This window comes from Amia ocellicauda, chromosome 1, assembly GCF_036373705.1.
Source record: "Amia ocellicauda isolate fAmiCal2 chromosome 1, fAmiCal2.hap1, whole genome shotgun sequence".
In the NCBI taxonomy this organism is placed as follows: domain Eukaryota; kingdom Metazoa; phylum Chordata; class Actinopteri; order Amiiformes; family Amiidae; genus Amia; species Amia ocellicauda.
The window spans coordinates 50,898,279-50,919,393 of record NC_089850.1 but is presented as its reverse complement, the minus strand read 5'-3'; the positions used below and the strand labels follow the sequence as shown (position 1 = coordinate 50,919,393).

General features: G+C 42.5%; 1 protein-coding gene across 6 annotated transcripts in view; it reads right to left on the bottom strand.

The window, feature by feature from the left end:
• arhgap32b (Rho GTPase activating protein 32b) overlaps positions 1-17,277 on the bottom strand; it is a 161,257-nt gene extending 143,980 nt beyond the window's left edge. For all 6 annotated transcript variants that reach the window (XM_066708230.1, XM_066708238.1, XM_066708246.1 and 3 more), the window contains exon 1: positions 16,844-17,277. The gene's annotated coding sequence lies outside the window, so the exon portion shown is untranslated. The remainder of the gene's footprint in view (positions 1-16,843) is intronic.
• Positions 17,278-21,115: the final 3,838 nt, after the last annotated feature.

The window sequence follows — 21,115 nt, the reverse complement described above, 5'->3', positions numbered from 1 at the left end:
TTAAACTCTTGCTGTGACACTTTAAGTGATATGCAAACATTTTTGTGTTTGTTGGTGTGAGTCTTTGATTTCAACTCAAATGAAACAAACATCAAACTGGAAAGCTTTACAAAAATGACTGCTTTACATTGACTTATATTTCATGCATCTGATTTTGCTCACATCCTTTAATCTGAGATCCTGTTTTCATTACCTAACTCCTACCAGAGGTGTAACACCAAGACCCCTACTGGGTTCCAGAACTGTCAACTGGTCACTGACGTGTCAGAAGCTAGTCAATGAATAAACGAGTTGGGGCAGGCCTAATGAGGATGCAATAACTAAAGAACAAACAGAGATGAATGGGTGTAAAAAAGCACACCCACCCCTCCCCCAAAAAATATTATTCCTTTATCAAGAGTAATGATTGGGTGTTTTTTGGGATGGGCTTTTTGAATTACTTATAAAAGCTCAGCTGATCTGCATGAAAGTGAGAGGCCAATTTATCTTTCAAAACAAGTGCTCTTGACAACAGCACTCCAACAGAGCAGCTGGAATGGGGAGCCAGGAACGGTCAAGTCCCTATTGGTGGGGGAAAATCAAAAGATACAAAAAGGCAAATATATATATATATATATATATTTTGCAAATGCTGTCATTTCATTTTGAATGAAGAGGACAACCCACTGATCTAGCAGAATGATCAAGTATTACAAAGAATACAAACATGTTTTTAAATAAAAACAAATAAGAAAACAAGGGTTGTTTGGAAAAACAGTATTATGAAATATATATAAATAAGAGATAAGCCAGGCTGCTTTCACATTACATCCTGACTCTAGTCCCCTTCAGCTTCAAGGTGATTCTCTTTTCCCCCTGTTGCTGCAGTTTTCTGCCTACCCTCTCTGCTCTCCGTCTCACTCTCTCTCTCTCTCTCTCAGGTCAGGCTGCAATGCGACAGCGCGGTCTACAGCATCCTTCAATACCTTCCCCGCGTCTCAAGGCCCCCGGAGAGCCGGCCCTCAGCCCCCAGCCCTGCACCACGCTGAAAGCCACATTCCTCATTGATATGGTAAATACTGGGAATTCTCATTTAACAAACTACACTCTCTGGAAAAGAATTGGAAAAAGACACATTGATAAACTACCTCCCAAGAACAACAAAAAAATGCACACAGACAATGCCAAACTAAAGAAGCACTAAATGCCGTCAGGTCTGCTCCAAGATCCAGCCCATGTTACCTCTCCACGATGATGATTAGCACCTCCAATTTGAACGCTTGCTCACACATTGTACCCATTTCCCTCAACTGCCGGTCAGATTGCATTATGTCCGACACTTCTTCCGTTTAAGGCTGCTCAGGGATCCTTCAGCAAGGCTCCAGAACCGCTGCTCAAAACCCAGAAATAAGACCTCAAACCAAGGAAACTTTAAATATCTGTGTTTTCTTAATATACATGTCTGATCTATTCATATCTTTTAAAAATGTATACATGTATACAGGCTACACATCATTGAGGGATCTGTCATTTGGCATTGGGAGACTGCTCAGTCTCTTGGGATGTGTGGAGTATAGATATCTCGAGATTTTTAACATATACTTTGATAACAAATAAGGTCACTGTCCCTGGGTCCATTCTCTAAGGCTGACTAGACTTGATGGGCTAATATCCTGATATATCCTCAGCTCGATTGTCAGAAAGTCATTCAAAAAGAAAGAAAAGAAAAAGAAAAAAGTGAGTCATGATCGAGTGAGTGAAAAAAATAAAATTAAAAATAAGTACACAGTCAACTCCAAGACAAAAATATTTGAATGAAAGTTTAATTCATGGTTATGAAAAAGGGAACTCACTCCAAAACTAAAAGCCCTGCAGTTCCACAGAACCTCTGCTTCACTGTCAGCAGCTATTCCAGGAGAAACTTTTAGTTTGTTTTATTTTTAAACCAGGGGATTTACATAGATTTGCATTCTGAACTAATACAGAGTCCCTCCTAAATAATCTTTGTCTCCTTTCAGGAATTAACACGAGGTTAGCAGAAAGCAGCTTCAAAGACACTCATGTTTTGCATTTCTCTCTCAAGCTGCCAAAGTAATTCAGTATTTTTGTTTTTTTCCAATCTTACCAACCTTGTCTACCAATGCAGAAGGATAAAAATGTTATTTGTCTTAGAACTAACCTAGAAATAATCATATTGGAATATTAATCTGATTGGATTTTAATACAGTGCAAAAATAATAAGATACTCCTCTCCATGAGTTTTGTTAACAGACTGGTAACAAAATGCAGCTTTTTCTTTGACCCCCCAAGTCGCAAGTCACCTGTTTTTAAACTGCAGAACCAAAAAAAAGGAAGAATTTGACATTCAAATCTATCAATTCAACCGAGAGAAATGACTCATCACTGCTGTGGAGCTGAAGGAGATTGCCACAGATGGGAGAAAAAAAAAAAAAAAACATCCTATAGGGATTTCACAAGGAAGGCAATTAAAAAAGCGTTTAGTTTGCAACCTAGTGCAGGACATACTCCCTCTTTACGGGCAACAAAACTTGCAGAAATCAAGCTCCCTCAGACCCAGTCACTGCACCCACTTCAACAGCCATGACACATGCTGGCACACAATGCAAGAGACACGCTGTCACGCCCAAGCCCAGCCCGCTCCACTCTAACCCCCCAAGGTTTGCTCTTTAGTCTGATATGCAAACATCACAAGCCGTGTGCCTAGGGGTCCAAAACCGCAGCCTGGAATACACCGAGCTGCTGTTTTATGGCCCGAAACCGTTCAGTGAGGGTTTTAATCTCTCTTGTTGTTTTGGTTTGATGTGGATGTTGGGTTTCTGGCTCCATCAGGCAGAACTCATTGACTCTGAGCAGGGAGCCAGACCCCCCATCCATGGGGATGTGCTGCACTCATGAATAAAAACAACAAACAAGACGAGTCACCCAGCGCCATTTAAAGACATTTAGGTAATCCTCCGTCTCCCATCTGTCTCCCAGACACAGGAGGGAGCTCACACAGTTTTCGCCGCTGCGTGGATTGCGACACCTGAAGATCTGGGAACAGTCTGACACTGTCAAGAAACTGAGTAGCTAGATGTATTGGATTAAACATTAGAGTTAAATCCAAAAATGGGTTCCTTTCTTGTCATCCAAAACAAAGCGCCAGCTCACTAGCCCAGAGTATAGTCACAGTCCATCTCTGACAAGCATTAGTTATTTTACAGCACTGGAAGACACAGACCTTTAAGAACATCCCCCTAGAACCACAATTACAAAGACCACTCAGGAGAGTTGTGGGTGTGTTGCACAAGTTGTGTTGACAAATGTAGCCTTTGAAATAAGGGATTTACAGATTCAGGGATGTAACCTGTACTTTCTGCCGTTAGTGCAGTTTGAAATTTTTCACACAGCAGCACTGCATCCAAAGCCACTTAACATGTAAACAAAGAAAGATGCAGACAACTGTAAAAATAAATATGCACGTGTGAAAAAACAAGCAGACGTCTAAAGCAGAAGATGTAAATACACACTCATCCGCACAGTCAGATTTTCAAGCCATGGACTGCAGGAGAGTTTCTGATAGTTATAGAAACAAGAATTAATCAGTCACAGCTTCTATCAAAATATATCAACACCACACCAGTAAAAATCTGTAAAATGCCACAGGTAAAGAGAATTCAATTTGTTTGTTTGCTTTTGAAATTGAAACACATCACTTATCGCTTGACTCCTCTGACTCCCGCACATGTTCAAAATGTTATTCTGTCATGCAAATGTAACACTTACTCTCAGCGTTGTCATTTGTCCACTAAAAACTCTAGGCTCAGTGTGGTGCCTTGTCATTATTTACACCTTAACAGCCACAGACAGGGCTGCAGAGCACAGAGCACAGAGCCAAGCTGCTAATGGAACGGAATGGCATAATTTAACCCTTCTCTTGACCCGTGCTGTGAATTTCTCTTATGCATCAATTATGGTTTTTTTGGCGACTGATTAAGAACATCACTCTGGCATGTATGTGAACAGCTGGGATAGCAGATGACGTGAAACGTTTCTTCAGTGCCTACTTGTGCTTCTGCGAGGTGATACTGTACGGGACTGCCAGCACTTTCTTCCAACACTGTGGAGACCAGGAGTCATAATGACACACACACAGGGTTCACAGACGTTACACGCAGGATTATAATAACTGCCTGATTATTATACACCAAATCTCATCCGGGTAAGGGTAGAGTGTTGCTGGTCTTGTTTTCCTTCAGCCACTTCCCAGAATTTCAGCAAAGTAGATGATCAGGTCAGGGAACATAATTTTCCTGGGTCAAATTTATTCATGACTACAAACACTAATAACTTGCACAGACCCTCCAGATGCCTTTTTTCAGCAAAGTGAAAATGTAAATCAGCGGATGTCACAACCCTTTTTCAGTAGCTGTGTATAAATCCAACTGCAAATGAGTTTGGGATTAGCACACAATGTTCTTATTTATTTATGTATATTTATCCATTTGCTTATTTTATTGACATCAGCTCAATCCACACAAAAAAGTAATACATAAATAACTTTGCTTAACAGCACTATGAATTGTAGAGCATATGTTTGGTTGTTTCGAGGGGGGGGGGGGGGGGGTGTTCATAGGGACCAATGTAGGCTGTAGGCTGACTTAATTCACCTTCTGGGACCTAAGCATTGTGGAAAGTAAGAGCAGGCGGGGGATGTGGTTGCCATAAAGCCCCCCAACCCAAAGGGTTAAACTGCGTCAACACATTTGCTGGCAGCTTGGAGACGGCTGCAGGTTACTCTCGCTCCAGCAATGCAGACAGGGCAGCCGGGCAGGGGAGGCGGGTGGAAAGTCACGTTCAATACAGGCAGACCTGGAGGAGAATGCAGCGCTTCCCTTAAAGGTCAGGAAGTCAGCAGGGCAATTCCCTCCACCGCTTGACTGACCTCCGTGCTCCATAAACCAGACAGAATCAGTTTAATTGTGCTGCCACCCATCGCCTACGGCTAGGAGAGGAAGCCTGCATGCCTCTTTCAATAATGCATTCTGGGAAATGTGCAATATTACATTACAATGCTTACCTTTGGAGCAGGTAATGGAGTTGTAGGATATACCACTATGGGACAGATAACAAAATGACTGTGAAAATATGGTTTTTTGTTTATATTTGTTTTTCCATGTTCTTCAGCTGCACGTACAATGCTCTTTGCCGTTAATGTGTCGGCTGAACAACAATTTTGGCAAACAGGCAGAACAGACAGGAAAAGTGAATATTGTTTTGGATTCCACCTCACGGCAATATCACGCAGAATATAAAATATAAACACAGCAACTGAACCAGCACAAAGCCAGCCGCCACCGGTAACAAAAAAAATGCCCAAAGGCAAAACTAAGAAGGACGAGAAAGTGAGGGGTTTGTTGTGGTTAACACAGTGGCTGTCAGGGCGAACACGATTTACAGGGTGAAAAGGGGGACAAACAGAACTAATGAGGCAAGACAGACTCAGGCCACCTCTTCCTTCTGGAACCATTTACTTCTACTTCATTTAGATCCTTCCCGAACCACACAAAAATGTGAATCGGTCTATGCTTTGGCTAAATATAATGTCAAAGTACTTTACTGCATATTACATTTACATTCTTTCCTATGGTAAAACAAGCTGTGGTTAAATTCCTAAGATACAGGCCTAGTTTTTTGTTTTGTTTTTTCAAATTCTCCAAAATGTAAAACCAAAAATGACCTCTTGTTGGCTAATGGTTCAAAAGAACAAGAGCACATGAAGACCGCATTAGCCCCGTCACCATATGATGGATTGGGAATGCAGTGTTTCAAAAATAATATGTAAACTTCCTGTAGGGTTTTACAAGTGTCCTATAGGGAAGCAATAGATCTTAAACAAAAGCAATTCAAGACTGTAGAATGTCATGTAGAATGACAAAAATATGAAAGAAACATTTGCAAACATTAGCTAAAGAAGTTAACTAGGGTATAGATCTTAACCCCACACACACATGAGAATAACTAATATAACCCTGTGTTATGTAGGGCCAGACTCGATGTCTTATTCCACAATAATTTGCCCCAAAGATCACAAGGACCGCCATCTTCCAAGACTAGAATCCCGAGCCTTTGATCTTCTCAGCTCCTTGAGGGAGGACATGCTTGAGATAAATATTTCACCAAAAAAGCCTTGCAAAAAGGAGTTTAAACCAGCAGCTCCCCCCCCACATTAATACTCAAAATGCTAATGACTGCTTCAGAGTTAACCACTGCAATCAGTTTCGATTAATAAGACTGTTGGAAATCCATTCAGGTCCTCAGCAATGCGTGCTTTACTGAAGAGTGGTTCATCACTGGTGTCTCAGATGCTACAGGCCTACCCAGTGTGGCCAGACTCTGTACATCTCAATCGCGGTGCTGGCACTTGCTTCAGGAGAAAGAGCTAAATTGCACTGCCGGCCCCCTTCACCAAATGATGACTCAAAAAGGCAATCAATTTAAATAATAAAAACAACTGAAATTATAACAGACAAAAAAACGGCAATAGCCAAAATGATTTTACAAACATTATCTCTATTTATGATTGTCAAGTTGGTGTTTTGTCCTTTTTAAATATTTCCAGATAACAATACAATTATTTCCAATGCCTTTATTAATAAACATTGTTGGTTAATTACATCTGACTGTTGATTTCTGCAATAGGCCTAATTAAAAAGCCATTCCAAGCAGATGGCTAATGCACAACATTTAGTAAGCAATCCCGCCCTAATGAGACCTCCGCCACTCTGAGGTAAGAGTGATGGCCTCAGTTTCCATCAGACGCCCGGTTTGGTCGGTAGCAAATGGGCACATCTCGGGGGAGAACCGTCTCAAATGGTGCAACGGGAGGAGAGCGGCAGGGAGAGAACACCATGCTGGAGCTGAGGAAGTCTCTCATTCGGGCCTCCAACTGAGATGATAGCGTTAGTAGGGATGGATGTGTACAGTGAGTGTAACCTGACAGGAGACCAAGGTCTTGTAAAGCCTTGGACAGGAAGCACTGCAGTTAAGGCCTTCAGAGGGGTGGACAAAATGCCCAGGACTATCAAATATTTGATCCGGACTACAGAACCAGAACAGTTTATTTTATATAAATAATTTGTATATGTATGTAGGTTACTTTCTTCTTGTCATAGGGCAAAAAGTTTCATGTGACTTTAATTTACAAATATATCAGCATTTCAATTTTAAACAAAACTAGACAAACTATTTATCATACTTGGCATGTCTATTTCTGTTCCACTTTACAATCATATCTGTCTTTCCTTAATGTTGCATAAAATGACAAACTTGGAGTGTTCCATCTCATTTAATTTAGTAAATATTTAAACAATTGAAATGGTTGCAATCCACTGTGATCATTTGGTGCTAAATCCTAATGCTCTGTGCTAAATCCTGCCCTGGTTGTAGTGACAGACATCGTATGTGAATGATGCTTCACTTTCATATGATTCAGTGTCGTTCTTGAGTTACCACTCCTAACTAAGCTCTGTATTTCACACTTTCTTTCAAAACACGCCCAGACTTGGCTTATTTTTTGCTCCCAAAGATGACATGGCAAATTGTGAATAAAAGCAGGTAGGATATTGGGAAATTAATATCCATGTAATGGAAGAATACAATTAGAGAAACGATCTGATTGAGACCAACACCCTCTCATAGCCTAATCACATCAGCCTTTTGTTTTGTTTTTTTAATTGTTTTTGAGTGACACAACCAATACAAATCACACAGTAATGGTGCCACACCAAATAATAATAATAAAGTCCAAACACAGTAAGAAGCCTTGTTTACCCATCAGTTGCTATGGTTATTTTCCTTTCTCTATGATACGCAAAATTGTATTTAAAAGTAATTAAACTTGTATCTCTTTGTTAATGTTTAAGATGTAAACCAGGGGTGTCAAACTCAATTTTACCATGGGCCATATGATCATTTCAAGTTTCATTCAATGTCCGGTGTAATGTCTTGTGCTGAAGCGATCTTCAGTATAGAGCGTAGATGTCATGATGTTTGGGGGGATTTGTTGAGTTTCATCAGTGAAACAGCGTGTGCAGCGTGCAGGCGGGTCTGTGGTAACGTGATTGGTTATAAGGGCTAAAACTCTGCAGCACCAACGGAATTGAACTTTGCCTAATGTGCGTCACTGCATTGCAATTCTATCAATCCCATCTAAATGTCCTCTGGAGCATTGTGCACACCAACACCAAACGTGTTGGAGAGAAGCTGGAAAATGAATTGCTGTTTGTTAAACTCCGAGAAGCGGCGTTCAAATTCTTTACACAACAAGTTCAGTTTTGCAGCGAATCCAGCGCTGGGAATAGTGACGTTTGTGAGAGAGTCAGAGATGACTTGGCAAGTCAGGAAATGGAAAAGGTTTCCTTGCTGCATTTGTTTCTCCCATGAACGTAATTTAAGCTGAAATGCTTTCACACTGTCATACATTTCTGTTATGACCTGTTTACTGCCCATTAGCTTCATGTTTAAGGTGTTAAGATGCTCAGTAACATCACATAGAAATGCAAGATCGCACAGCCAGCTTTCATCCGAGAGCTCTGATATTCGTCTCCATTTGTTTTGCAGAAAGTATGATTTCTCCCCGTAGCTCAAAAAACATTTTGGGTATTACGCCCCGACTCAGCCAGCACACTTCTGTGTGATCAGGCAAATCGCCACATTCAACGTTAAGCTCCTCAAGGAATGCCTGGAATCGACGGTGATTTAAACCTCTAGCCCTGATCAAATGTACAGTTTTTGTTACCGTGTGCATTACACGATCCATATTTAGCACCTTCCCACACAACGCTTCCTGATGTAGAATGCAATGATAAATTGTCCCGGGACACTGACAGTTTTCCTCCCGTAGCTTTTTTTGCATCCTAACAAGCAGACATGTTTTTTCACCACACAGTGCAGGTGCTCCGTCTGTGGTCAGACCTACTAATTTCTCCCACTGCAACTTTATTCGGTTCACGCATCTGAAATATGTCATTTGCTGTGGTGGTGCAGTGCATTGCTTAACATCCAAAAGCTCTTCAGTAACCTTTAGATCTGAATGTACCCCCCAGGTATAAACAGATAACTGGGCTGTGTCCATTATGTCAGTGCCCTCGTCAACAGCAGGCGAGTATGCAGCTGAAATTACTTGCTTTTTCGACTAGCTGGTCTTTGAGATTAGCAGCTAAATCATCTTCTCTCTCGGCAATGGTATTTCATGAGAGACTGACATTTTCAAACAAATGCTTTTTGTCTGGATACACTACATCGCTGACTTTAAGCATACAGTTCTTTAAAAAAGCACCCTCATAGAAACACCTTGACGTTTTGGCAATTTCTTGGGATACGATTGATCTCGCTTTAACGGCAGCATCGCTCTCTGTTTTTGCCCTTTTGAACATGGTTTGCTGTAGTTGAAGACTTTTCTTTTTTTTTTTTAATTCAGCCACTTTGTGCAGCCTTTGCTCTCTCTCCAAACACCCACACTTCTCTTTGTGTTTAGTCTCGTAGTGCCGCCGTATATTGAGTTCATTCATCACGGCTAAACTCTCCTTACAAACGAGGCATGCAGGTTTTAAACTCTGCTCCACAAACAGATATTCCCACTGCCACCTTTCCTGAAACACTCTACCTTCCTTGTCGATTTTTCTTTTCTTGGACATTTTGAGTTGAGTTTATTGCAGATTACTGAAAGAACAGGAGTGTGGACAGTAACTCAGCCTCTGACTGGCTACCTACCTCGCGCCAATGACATTTGCAATGGCTGAAGGGAATTGTAGTTTTCACACGCAATTTCCCCATTTACAAGATGTCGTGGGCCTAATGATACACCTCCTTTACAGGGGCCGGATTCGGCCAGCGGGCCTTGAGTTTGACACCCCTGATGTAAACTATTTAGATCCCTAATGGAAATGTTCATTAATGACAAATGTGGGTGATCAAAAGTTGTAGTGGGCTACCATAGACAGTTTACCTTTTGGTAGCCCATTGGCCTTTGTAGCACACAAAGAGACAATTTGTCCATGCCTGCTTCAACCATCAGCACACCTTGTGTTTACTTATTAAAATACATAAATTAAATAAATGAGTAGGTAAAACACAAAGAAGCCCTTTTCAATTAAAACTATCTGGCTTTTCCCTTGATGATACAAGACAGCGCCATCTTCCTCTGTTTCAGGCCACAAATGGAAATTGGGCTTCAAAGCATTCAAGACGGAAAATAGGAGACACTTCTTCACACAGAGAGTTGTCACAATCTGGAACAAACTACCCAGCGATGTGGTAGAAGCTGAAAGTTTGGGAACATTTAAAAATAAACTGGATAGGATCCTTGGATCACTCAGTTATTAATGGACACCAAATGAGCACGATGGGTTGAATGGCCTCCTCTCGATTGTAAACTTTCTTATGTTCTACACTTTTTGACTGACGGATGATGTCAGTATTATCCATCCAAAAATAAATAAATGTCACCCAGTTTACCTGTGGTGGCCCAAGGGTACCAAACAAAACATGCTTACACTGAACAATCGCTTCACTTTCTCCCTGGCTCTCTGAGTCCGTTGCCAGTGCTGTTGTCATATTTGTGCTGTTAACTGCAGCTCTCGCCATTCTTCTGGCTCTTCCATCAATCTGAAGTATCTTGACATGCAGAGAAAGTTACATTTTTCTTCAAATGGAAAAAAACTAAATAAAAAAAGGAATTTAATTAAAATGTTTTTCTCTTTTTTTGTATATATGATTTTTTCCCCTGTATTCTACAACTTTAATCGCTTGAAAACCTCTGCAAAGTTTGAAATTTAACCTAAATGTGTCCTTTTAACTGACCATGCCGTATTGCTTTCTCTGAAATGTTGCTCACCATGAAAATGTGCCAAATCAAATAAATATATATACAGTGAGGGAAAAAAGTATTTGATCCCGTGCTGATTTTGTACGTTTGCCCACTGACAAAGAAATGATCAGTCTATAATTTTAATGGTAGGTGTATTTTAACAGTGAGAGACAGAATAACAACAACAAAATCCAGAAAAACGCATTTCAAAAAAGTTATAAATTGATTTGCATGTTAATGAGGGAAATAAGTATTTGATCCCCTATCAATCAGCAAGATTTCTGGCTCCCAGGTGTCTTTTATACAGGTAACGAGCTGAGATTAGGAGCACTCTCTTAAAGGGAGTGCTCCTAATCTCAGCTCGTTACCTGTATTAAAGACACCTGTCCACAGAAGCAATCAATCAATCAGATTCCAAACTCTCCACCATGGCCAAGACCAAAGAGCTGTCCAAGGATGTCAGGGACAAGATTGTAGACCTAAACAAGGCTGGAATGGGCTACAAGACCATCGCCAAGCAGCTTGGTGAGAAGGTGACAACAGTTGGTGCGATTATTCGCAAATGGAAGAAACACAAAATAACTGTCAGTCTCCCTCGGTCTGGGGCTCCATGCAAGATCTCACCTCGTGGAGTTTCAATGATCATGAGAACGGTGAGGAATCAGCCCAGAACTACACGGGAGGATCTTGTTAATGATCTCAAGGCAGCTGGGACCATAGTCACCAAGAAAACAATTGGTAACACACTACGCCGTGAAGGACTGAAATCCTGCAGCTCCCGCAAGGTCCCCCTGCTCAAGAAAGCACATGTACAGGCCCGTCTGAAGTTTGCCAACATCTGAATGATTCAGAGGAGAACTGGGTGAAAGTGTTGTGGTCAGATGAGACCAAAATCGAGCTCTTTGGCATCAACTCAACTCGCCGTGTTTGTAGGAGGAGGAATGACCCCAAGAACACCATCCCCACCGTCAAACATGGAGGTGGAAACATTATGCTTTGGGGGTGTTTTTCTGCTAAGGGGACAGGACAACTGCACCGCATCAAAGGGACGATGGACGGGGCCATGTACCGTCAAACCTTGGGTGAGAACCTCCTTCCCTCAGCCAGGGCATTGAAAATGGGTCGTGGATGGTATTCCAGCATGACAATGACCCAAAACACACAGCCAAGGCAACAAAGGACTGGCTCAAGAAGAAGCACATTAAGGTCCTGGAATGGCCTAGCCAGTCTCCAGACCTTAATCCCATAGAAAATCTGTGGAGGGAGCTGAAGGTTCGAGTTGCCAAATGTCAGCCTCGAAACCTTAATGACTTGGAGAGGATCTGCAAAGAGGAGTGGGACAAAATCCCTCCTGAGATGTGTGCAAACCTGGTGGCCAACTACAAGAAACGTCTGACCTCTGTGATTGCCAACAAGGGTTTTGCCACCAAGTACTAAGTCGAAGGGGTCAAATACTTATTTCCCTCATTAACATGCAAATCAATTTATAACTTTTTTGAAATTCATTTTTCTGGATTTTTTTTTCTTATTCTGTCTCTCACTGTTAAAATACACCTACCATTAAAATTATAGACTGATCATTTCTTTGTCAGTGGGCAAACGTACAAAATCAGCAGGGGATCAAATACTTTTCCCCCCCACTGTATGCAGTATATTTTATTGACAAATTGATTGATTCACTAGCATGCTACTTCCATGGATGATTGAACAGAATGATGGCACAATTAATCAATTATTTATTTGTTATCATTTGTATTTTATTATGGTTTTGAACATATTAAAGTAACCTTGGTTTTGGCTTCCTCTCAAACCAGATGTTTATAATTGTTGAAGATTCCTGCAGAAATGTTTTTTGTATAGTGCAGCATGTATGAGTATTGGCGCCAACTGTATTTTTCCTGGCGCTTTCATTTCCCCCAAGGGCTGTCCGGCAGAGACACTGGGGATGCCGACACCGGGGATGCCGACACCAGTGGGATGACACAGATTCTCTCATCCTCACAAGCCCTTACATGACTAAACACTATTACGCTGCAGATGCTCTTCACGTCCCATGAATCACTGCACTGCCTATTCAATTACAGCCGACTCTTGTCAATTCAAAGCAGCGTTGCTAATTTAAGTAGTCATAACATATTTGCAGAAGCTGGGGGGGAAAAAAGAATGTGATACCTCACCGATGTGGCTTTATGGGGCCGTACATCTTCCTGGCTAATAATTAACTGTGGAAAGAGTATAGTCCCAGGCCAGCCATTGAAACCAAAGAACTTTTCATAGTTCAGTTCATAAAGGACCAGGAAGGCAGGTGTCTTCACCTTCACCAGTTCAGTAGAAAGTGTGCCGCCACAGACGGTGCCTTTCAATCAAACTGCCAGTGCAGTTATAAATAAGTTAAGGAGGAAGCCAGATGCCCAGGTTTCATCGTTCACAGAGGCTGATTTTCTTTTATCCACTTGACTAAACCGCTCCGTGGCGAACAAAAGCAACAGGATGCCCCTTGTAAATAAGACCGGTCTGCGAGGATAGATCTCAGATAAATATTTTATCAGCACAGTAAATAAATAAATGATCCGGCGAGTCTGCCATGGAAGACAACAGTAATTGTGTGACACAGGAACCTGGCAAGAGGAGATTGAGAGGCTGTTTTGGGGAATAACAGTAAACCTGCCAATACAGCTGAGGAACTTCATGTCCCTTGGGACTTTCTATACCTGCCCTTTCTGCCTCCCAGTCCTTTCCCTGACCCTTGACCCTCTCCACCAACAACATTGGATTGGGGAGAGAATCACACACATCTAAACAGTCAGGTGGGTCAGATGTGCAGTCATCTTGCGAGAACCCAGTGAGACCTTTCACAAGGCAACGCAAACATAGAAGGAATACAAACATGACACATACATACCGTGTGACACACGCTGTACCAACTTCAGCATGGTGAGTAATTGTGGAGCACAAATGTGACATTCTCTGAAAAGTGAGATTAGGATGAGGCCATTTTGCTCATCACGCCAGTAAATCTCCAGCCCAATGTAAAGGGCATTCGAATCAATAAAAATGTACACAGTTCAGCTTGAGAGGAGGTATACAGGAGAAGGCCGGCACCACTCAGTCACTGGGACGCCACTACTCAGACAAGGGGCAAGGCCAAGCCAGGCTCCGATTCGACAGCCCTGGGATTCAAACAGAGATCACCAGAAGAAGACGTTTTCTCCAAATTGCTGCAACTGAACTAGCAACAGCACAAGCAATACCGATCAAACCACCTCTCACGGTTATCTTTCGTCTAGTTCTGGCATGAAGGATTGTTCTCGATACACTGCACATCCAACACCTTACAGATCCTAGAAGATAAGTGTACCTATTACACTGCCAGAGCATGGCTCTGATTTAGGCTATGCCTGAAACTATTGTTGGGGGGGGGGTAGGAAAAAACACCCCTCCCTTGCATTAAATTGAATAGAGGAAACTCATTTATCACACATTGCTTTCCTCAGCTTCACTGCAGGCTATGAAACACGGGTAATTAAAGGCAATCCAAATGCATTGTATCAGACAGTATTATAATTTCCAAAGTACTGCCAATTTTTTTTTTCCCCAAAACACACTTTTCAAGGACAGATCTCTTCTCACAGGTGATGCTGCCACAGCGTAAGCACACACTGCGTCTTGAAATGGGAATGGCTGCATTTCCACACACACACAAAAAAAACATGAATCCCCACAAGGTAATTAACACCACTAGCAGCTGTGACAGATATCACCTTCATTAATCGCCACCCTGATCAAATACAGGCCCTCGATTACGTTCCAGTAGAGCATATTTATGATGTCGTGCTGCACTTCAAGCGGGTGGAAGAAGACGTAAGGTGCAAGAGCTGGGACCGTTTTACACAATGCTGCTCTGTAAGATTAATTAGACTATCTTTTCATTTGAGAGGAGGAAAACGGATCACTTCTGCCAGAAAAGCAGACTGAAAGCAACTAGGGCTCTGGAGAAGGAAGAAGTGGGCTAGCCAATGCTCTGAATTCTAAACCTAAACTTCAAATCTAACTCCTGATTCAAAAAATATTTAAAACCAATATCCTAATCCTACACTTGGAACATACCAGAAAGGTGAAACACACAGCATCTGATAGTTATGGGCCTTCTTTTTTTTTTTAAATCAAATTAGTATCAGAAAAACCAACAAACAAATCAAACAAAGGAACAAACAAGAACAACAGAAAAACTCCTGTGGGAAGGATGTCAAAGCAGGCAGAGTCTGGGAACGTCCTAGTCCCTCGGGTCACATGACACAGTGATCTTTCAACCCTGTGGGTTCATTGAGCTCCCAATGCTCAGAGAAGGTGCAGTCACTGGAGGTAAAAGGTCACACTCTCAGGTGACTCCACAGATCAAGTAAACATTACAATGATATGACATTTGAAATAAGATTAATCATTAGTGTATTTTTTTTCCAGTTCATGGTGGATACTATACATGTCAATTTCCCATACATATATGCTTTTCAAATCCAAACACTGAAGGCATCTGTCAAATGTAAGCAATATTTATATTGATGTAATTCTGTTCCACGTGTTATTAGCCTAAATGAACTCCATTTGTGGCCTTAAAACTTCAAAATATACTGTGTGTATGTGGTAAAATGCTGTCCTCTCCCCTGTCAGAACACTAAACACATCTGGAATAATAAGGAGATTATGAATATTTGATATCTGTAAACATTTCAGCCTGCCTGGATTGCTACATAGGAAATACAATTTAAAACATGAAAAGAAAACACACAAAACTAAAGCAGATACCAAATGAACTGCAATGTCTGGCACAAGAAGGGGGTTTAAAGACTTTAGCAGGTATTCAATCACTGAAAGAGGCTGAAATGGGGCGGAAAGTGGAGGCAAGGATGATAGTCCTCTCTTTTCGGTAAGCAAGCAGGGTTTCTATGTGGACTAAATGAGCTGTACTGCAGTTCCAGCTCTGCTCCACGCATCACAAAAGAATAACCCACATTAGAGTCATGCTTCACATTACAGATCCCATGTTCATCTTCTGACTTATTTAATAAGATATGATTCTGTTCCTCATCCCGACCAACAACAGATCATACAAGTTCAATGTCCTTGCCAAACACTGTCTACAAGCCTTCAATGCAATTATGTAATCGAAATCTTAACCAGCTCAAGTGTTACAGCTTAATGGGCAGGGTTTACCAGCCTATGTCTTACACAGTGTTAGTAGCCTTATGCAGGGACGATGCTTACCATGAGGTGGAGTGTGTGTACCTTTTTAATTGGATTATTAACAGGCACAACAACAAATGTAGAATGTCATTAAAATCGGATATAAATTAACTGCACGCACACATACACAGAAAAACAGTTGCGTCATGTTTTCAATGAAGCTGGGTACAGCTGTGGATGAGTAAGGAAGGGAGACTCTATTCGCAGCACACATGATGTATTATGCATCAATTGCGCTATTGCCACCGTGCCTTGCTGCGCTGTTTTGCGGGAAGGCAGTGAGGAGGTTTGCTTTGATCATCAGATCCGATGCATTAGTCAGGTCTGCACCACTGCTCCGGGAGAGATCTGGACTGAAAGGGGGGCGCACGGGTCCATCAATGAGGATCCCCCTATTCATCCCCCCTTTCAATGAACCAATACCTACACAGAATCTACTCTGCAATGTGTCCCTCTGCGTGCGTTTTACTTCTACTGTACAAACCGGTTGCAAAAGTTACAACAATGTAGCAATCCACATGATTGCCATAATGTAGCGGTTGTAGATGAGTGACAGGCTTGGAAACTTTCTGGCTGAAATACCCCATCATCGTGTGCTGGCACCTCACCCGGGGTCTGCATGCCATGGAGACGAGGCCAATTAGCCCGCAGATGGCGACCCGTCCCCGGCCGTTAATTGGAAACGGTTTCATTATTGCACAGCGTGGCCGGAGTAAAAGGCGCTATAAAGCACCCACGTCCAAGCAATCTTACCTGTTCTTGTCTGGGGGGGTCACGGCGTCTCCCTGTCTTTCTCAATGGGATTTCTCTGTGCGCTCTTCCCCGGCAGCTGCAGCAGCACAGCCTGGACCCCCGCCTCCACAAAAGCGCATTATCATACAGGAGAGGGAGAGGGGGCGGCCAGCTGATCCCGGGGACCCTCGGCAGCGCTGGGGCCAATGCAAACCCAGAGGGCGGCTCTTTCACCGGCGCATGTCGTACATCCGCGTTACAGTCCCCGGCGATGTGACAAACGAGCGACTCCCGACCGAGCCAGTCCGCCCGCAAACACACAAACACCCAGGTGCGACAGGAGCGGTATCCCCGAGGCGCTGCGCTCAGCCGGGGGGGCAGGACGTGTGTCGCCGCGGTGCGGGGAGCTCTGTGGAGAGGTTTCGTGCCCAGTCCTCGGCGCCTCCATGCGCAGCCCCGCCGCTCGCTCTGTGCACAGCCAGCCGTGCGTGTGCGCGCCAGGGACGTCGGGGCCGCGCTGGGGAGGGCGCGGGGGCGAGCGCCGCACAGGGACGCGCATTCGTGGGACAGGAGGTCAGGGGACTTTTTCACTTCTGTCTCGGAAGGCCAGTCATTCACGTTTGTGTACGTCAAGTGCTCAAAGCAGTGATAGTTTTAGTCCACATGGCGTCATTTTAATGTGTGGGCGACTATAAACGATTGTATTGCCTACTGGTGACCACGCGTTATTATTTTACATGTGAGAACATCCAGTCTTGTTCTCTTGCAGGGGGATGATGATGATGATGATGATGATGATGATCATGGCCAGATCTTTAATCGCATGGTAAAGTGTAGTGTGGTAAACTGTAGACGGGTGCAACCCCGGTATGATTGCTAAAGAGTGCACAGTAGAGGTGAAAGATACCGCATGCCTGTATTGTGATGAGCTGGAGGGCTGAGGCAGGCCAGGTCATTGTATTGATCTTCCTTTGTTATAGGTATGGTGAGAAGGGCAGCGACTTTTAAATGTGTGTTAAAAAGAAAGCGCTTTGAATAAACCAGTTGTTTGTTTGTTTTAGGCCATGGTCTTCAATCTCCACACACCAGGTAATACCCATTCAGATACAAATCACATCACATCCCTCCTACCTGTAAGCAGAGGCAGCTCTTGGCAGTGCAATGTAAACATATTAAGTCACAGTCCTAGCTTTAAAACCATCATTCCACACATATTTATTGTCCCAAAGTGGGACAGACCATCTCTGGAAACTGAAGTCCTCTATTCAGAATGTGTTCAAATGAATCTCTTGTTCCATGAGGACTCCTTGTTTGTAGCTTGCAGGCTCTCTCACCCCAACCCTTTCAGACAATGACACTGCAGGAGTTGTGCTTCAAGGGTCTCAATCGGAGTGCGGACGGAGCGCAGTGCTTTACGTGCCCCTTAAACAGAGACCCCGGCCGGTGAAGCCCGGCACTATTCCAAAGGGGTTCTGTTGAAGCACACAGAGTTTAACAGGGTACAGCACACATTACGGCACAGTGACTCGGGGCTTCACCTTGCTTCCCCACATTGTTCTGCTTCCGTGCTCTTCTGTTGAAAGGACCAAGCAAGATGACCAGCTTCCCCCCAAGCTTTATTATTAAACACCCAAACAACAATCTAGAGACCTCTCCTCCAGATTTGCTTATAATCCTTGAATCCAGTTCATGCATTTGAAACATACCGGGATGTCCCGCAAAGTCCTTTTGTGTATCACTCAACCAATATTTTACACAAACACAGACTTACATGATATTAAAGATTTTTCATAGACACATAGACAGATGCGGAGCTAGAAGTTTTGAAGAAAGAAATCCTGTCATAATTATATTTTATATTCCAGGGAAAGGTAAGTTGCAAGGGTATCTAACAATACCTACCAATGTTTCAAAGTGTACATTATGTGGTGATATGTTGCTTACTTCAGAGCACATGGCTTGTTTCTCGTTTTTCTCTTTTCCAGAGAAGTTTCTTAACAAGGAGTTTGATTCTTCCATGCCATTCCCTCCTCCTATACAGTATGTGCGCTCCTCTTCTCTCTCCCTGTTTCAGTTCCTGCAAGGCCAGACCGACCTGTGTACACTTAATTTCCTAATGGATAATAAAGTACCGTAGTGTAGTCCCACTGCCCGTCCTCAATTCTATCAACTAGATTACATTGTAACCCCATTTTAACAGCAGGCACCAGCACGGTTAATGACGGTCCTCCTCTTTAAGGAGAATTATTCTGCACCAGATGCCTTTTCTTCACTGTGTGTCCCTGTGAATCCAGAGCAAGCAAGTTTACCACACGTCCCTGGTTATTTCTGTCTCCCTGATTGCCGTTGTGTTGCTGTGAACTGATGTCATTCAATATCCTGTTTATGCAGAGGATGTTAGGGAGAGAGACAGGGGGCAGCTGGAATAGGGCTATTTCTATCTGCGTTCACTTCCTCCCATCACCCAAAGGGAAGAGGAATAGACTGATCCTAACCTGGCCGGAGAGGAAGTGCAAAAGGGAGGCTCCAAAGACAGGACAGGAAGCTCAGCTCATGTATAGACCTCCCTAATGTCACTGAAATAATGAACTGGAACCATTTTCAAGGAATATCAGTACAATGCCAAAAAGAACTCGTAGTCAGGCTTGTTTCGTTACAGTTTTACCTATAGATCCTCCCTTCCCTATAGATTACAGAATGCAGTGGCACTGTTTCATCACTGAGGACTATTTCACTGGGAAAAGTAAGAAAAGCTGAGTCATGAGGTGTTTTTCTGTTGTTGTTCTCCCTTGTGGAAAGGTCAGGGGACGAGACATGTGAGTTAGTTCACTTTAAAGCACCTTGGGATGCCTAAAAACTGTTTCATAAACATCGCAAGTGACTGTAAAATAATTAGTCACTGATCAGACACCTGATGTCCAAGGGGACTTACAGAGGAGCGATGCAGCAACAACTGCTGCTGCAAAGACACTTGGGACAGGAGCTACATTTTGTTTCCTAGGGATGGGGGGTTCAGTAACTTGCTGTGTGTTACGCAATGTATGTCCCTTTAATGTCAAGGTTGGACAACATGGTCTCAGCTAATATAATCAACATTATTCATCAAACAGCTGTCAATCAAGAAACTGTGATAATGTTTGCATATAGTATATTCTTTGTTGCTATTTGTAGCACTTGAGAAAAAAAGTATGTTGTTTTTAATTGTTCAAGCATGTCTTCCATCCATCCCTGGATAACTGAATAAGCAGTGATGCGTCAGTGATTTTATGTCAGTGAAAGCAGCAAGATACAGTAATCTCTTTGTGTATCACATGAGTTTTGTAATGCATGTAAATCCGCTTCAGAGAAGAAAAAAGGGATTGTTGCAAAAAAAAAAAAAATCTTTTGAATGTATCCGGAGTTATACAATTGGCATCAAAAGAATTCCAAGAGCTCTTATTTGTGCATGGATTCTTTTTTTGGTGTAGAGAAGATAGTAGCTATTTTGGCATGGGTGTTTGGCACCGTAACAATATAACACCAGTTTTGTTTACTGATAATATAGGATATCTTTTGTGTGGGGATCCAGCACTACGTAATCATACCTGTAGAAACTGCAGGAATAAGAAATTGAATAGGCACCAGGGGAGATAATAGCATTTTAATTGAGTTCATTTTAAATATGAAATGTGTAGTCTTGATTACTTTTAATTATATTGGCAATCAAAGAAATTTATACCTGAAGTGACTGTGTATTTTCAGATGGAAGCATATAGGGCTTTCCTTTACAGCACTGCCATCTAGTGAAAGGTTTAGGAAATGCACCAAGAGGGGTGGCATTATTGCTTGGATAGCAGACCCGAAGTAACAGAAAACCATTTATAATGACGCCATCAAAAGTCACAGTGCAGATGTCTTCTTCAGAATAATCCTGGGTGATCATGGGTTCCTTCATTTTATTTTTAATCTGTAATTTAGTGCTCCAGCCCCCAGCTGTCAATGTAATTAGCTGTGGGTCCTGTTGAAGTCAGCAGGAAGTCAGAACCACCCGGCTTGCTTGGTATTCAATCTGAAACCTCAAGAGGTCATCCAAGGTGCACAAAATACAACTAATTGATGCTGGATAATAAAAGAAAGTGCAATTATGGCCATTTCTACATTGCTGGTGTTCTCAGGTAAAGCTTAAGTACAAGATCAATATTTCGTATGCCAAAGACCTAGATGAAATGATGCTTTGTGTTGTACAGTTCATCAATGTGGGCAGATCACTGTAAACTGAATTTGATATGGCTCTTGATATTGGTGACTTGTAAT